We start from the raw sequence: 2,646 nt of genomic DNA on the forward strand, positions 1-2,646 counted from the left end.
GACCAGCTAATGTACAATGTCATTAGAGTGCTACCAATGGGTAGTTGCTCTACACGCCTGTAACACTCCATTTTAACTTAGATCATATTTATTAAATGTATTATGTAATATACAGTTCATTTTCAATAAAGATATAAAAAAAAAAAAAACTGTTTGGAGAACTGGTCAATCTCTTCCTTTACAGCCTAATTTCTCTTTGTTTATGTCAATACTTTTCCATGTCAGTGAAAATGAAGGCTGTGAAGGAAGAGAATGCCCAGTTCTCCAAACATGAAGAACGTGTTAGCTTTTGTTTTATCACACACATCGAGTTAATGCTAAAACTAATTAATCACCTTAACTATTGAGTCTTCACATTGTATTCTGACGGTCAAAAGTCATATATTGCCCCTCATCTGTTTTAAACGTGTTAAAGAGAGGAGAACCAGCCTCAGGCCTAGCGTGAAAAAGATTCTATAAGTTCTTAGTTCTTACCACTGAGTTACAACTCTCAGACTTATTATTATGTTAACGGAAGATGCTTTTTCATTATGGTTAACCTAGAAAGTTTCTGTAAAAATAAAGTCCTTATTTTCATAAAAGTAACTAATTCTTTGCATATTTATTAAATAGTAATTTCTGTAAAAAATAAATGTAAAAAATTATTGTTAAATAATCTACAGAACATTAGTTATGCTTGTGGATTTAAGGACCTCATTGTTTACATAATGTCCTACGTTTCAATATTTACCAATTTTAGATGGCGGAAGCCTAATCTTCTACCGCGCGTCTAGGAGGTAGACATGTTTTCTCAGAACCATTTCAGGAACTCTTGATGATCTAAACTCTCAAGGTCATGACCGTCGTCTCGTAAACATTGATTTCCTTTTGCGTCCTCAAAACCAGGAATATTTTTGAAGATCTTGAAGAATACAACACTGGTTCTGTTTGCGTCCTGATTTAAAACATCTCGTTCTCCTAACATGCATTTAAAAAAAAATTATAAAACAAATTGTGCAATTTCATGTAATAATATTCATGTAATCAAACGAAATGATCACATGTATTCTTATAATTTGAGTAAATTTATAAATCATTTTCATTTATGTGAAATGAGTTTGTTCCAAATCATTTCGGATAATCGGGAATGGTTAATTTCTATTTTATATTCAGTGCTCGAAGGTGATTTATGAGGCTTTTCTGACACGGCACAAAATACTAGACTATCTGATTATAGGTTCCCAGTTGGCTAATAAGGAATTTATACTAACGCGGCCTAAAAGAGATTATACAACAAAATGATACAGAAAAATATCATGAAACAGATATTTATTAATTTAAAAAATACAAAGATAGTTTACTATAGTGTAATAAAAATCACTCCGGAGATTATGATATTATTATTACTAAATATAGAGGCAATAATCAATAATTAAATAGAAATAGATATAACACCGTGGAATTTATTTTTCGTTTGTAAAGTTCTCAAGGGCAAATATGATTCGTATATATTTAAGGTTTTTGTAAAAAGACAATTAGATGAATTTCGATTCACAATATTTCCAAAAAGCTTGCTTATATAACTTTTCTTAGGCCTATTGAAGTATAGGGTACTAAAAAACCATTGGAATTGCTTAATGAACTAATCCATTGTAACTTTATTATTCTACGCATAAATGAATTGCAATGAGTTCATGAGAGATGAGTGGAAAGATAAAGTGAATGAGAGTTTGCTATCTTGTAGAAGTAATTGATTGATGATGGAAAACAGTTTTATGAATGCTTAAGACAGAGTAATATATAATGAATAATTAAATAATAAAGGAATTTACTATTATTTAAAATCGTCTAAAGTTGGTACTTGTCATCTATTTTCATCCCCTATATTTTGCCTTATTTCATTTTCAAATCTATTGTCCGTTCGATGATGGTTAGATAAATAGTAGAATATTGCTTATTTTTTAACATATTCGATGATTTTTTTATTATTAGTTGAAAAAAACATTAAAAAGAAAAAAAACAGGCCATGAAACTAAAAAAAAAAGTGACTGCTAAATATTTAGTTAAGATTAACCCGTTTACTGTTAACTGTTAATCTCAATTACTACCATAACGATTGGCTAATTGCCAAGAACCCGCCTTCCTCGGCCCAATAGAAGTGGCTCAAAGGTCACCTCTTAATATATTCCAGGCAGTTCAAGAAACGTGATCCGCTAGCGTTACAAAACCTATCTTATCGCTTCCCTAAACAGAAAAGTGAAAGGTCTCTACGATACTTTTATTTTCTTTTGTGGCACTTTTTTTTTTCTCTAATTGTATCCCAATAAACAGGTGTTGAGTGTGTGTTCTATATAAAAAGAAAAAAGAAATTGAAATTACTGCGTGACATATTGAAATATCAGTACACTGGAACTTGATCGCTGACAGATAAAAATTTCAGCGGTTCCAGGGTATATCGTGAGCCATGTTCTCACCATAAAGTTAAGGGTCGATTTGGAAGATTGTGGGCCGGGCGAGGGTCAGAATAACCACGAATCAGACCTCGGGCAACGGAAATTTAGTGTCTTGGTCGAATTTCTAACCTTTGGCAACCTTCCAACACGCAACCCTATACCCATAATGTTACACACCCCCTTTATTTATTTATTTATTTATTTATATATGTAT

General features: G+C 31.6%; 1 long non-coding RNA gene across 1 annotated transcript in view; it reads right to left on the reverse strand.

Annotated features, from left to right (window-relative positions):
* Positions 1–341: 341 nt before the first annotated feature.
* Positions 342–2,646, reverse strand: part of LOC106680785 (uncharacterized) — a 10,301-nt gene continuing 7,996 nt past the window's right edge. The window contains exons 3-4 of the long non-coding RNA XR_010844922.1: positions 731–957; positions 342–436 (exon numbers count right to left, since the gene is read on the reverse strand). This is a non-coding gene — a long non-coding RNA (uncharacterized lncRNA). The remainder of the gene's footprint in view (positions 437–730; positions 958–2,646) is intronic.

Source organism: Halyomorpha halys, unplaced genomic scaffold (genome assembly GCF_000696795.3).
Source record: "Halyomorpha halys isolate HHAL.00 unplaced genomic scaffold, Hhal_1.1 Scaffold286.1, whole genome shotgun sequence".
NCBI classification, from domain to species: Eukaryota; Metazoa; Arthropoda; class Insecta; order Hemiptera; family Pentatomidae; genus Halyomorpha; species Halyomorpha halys.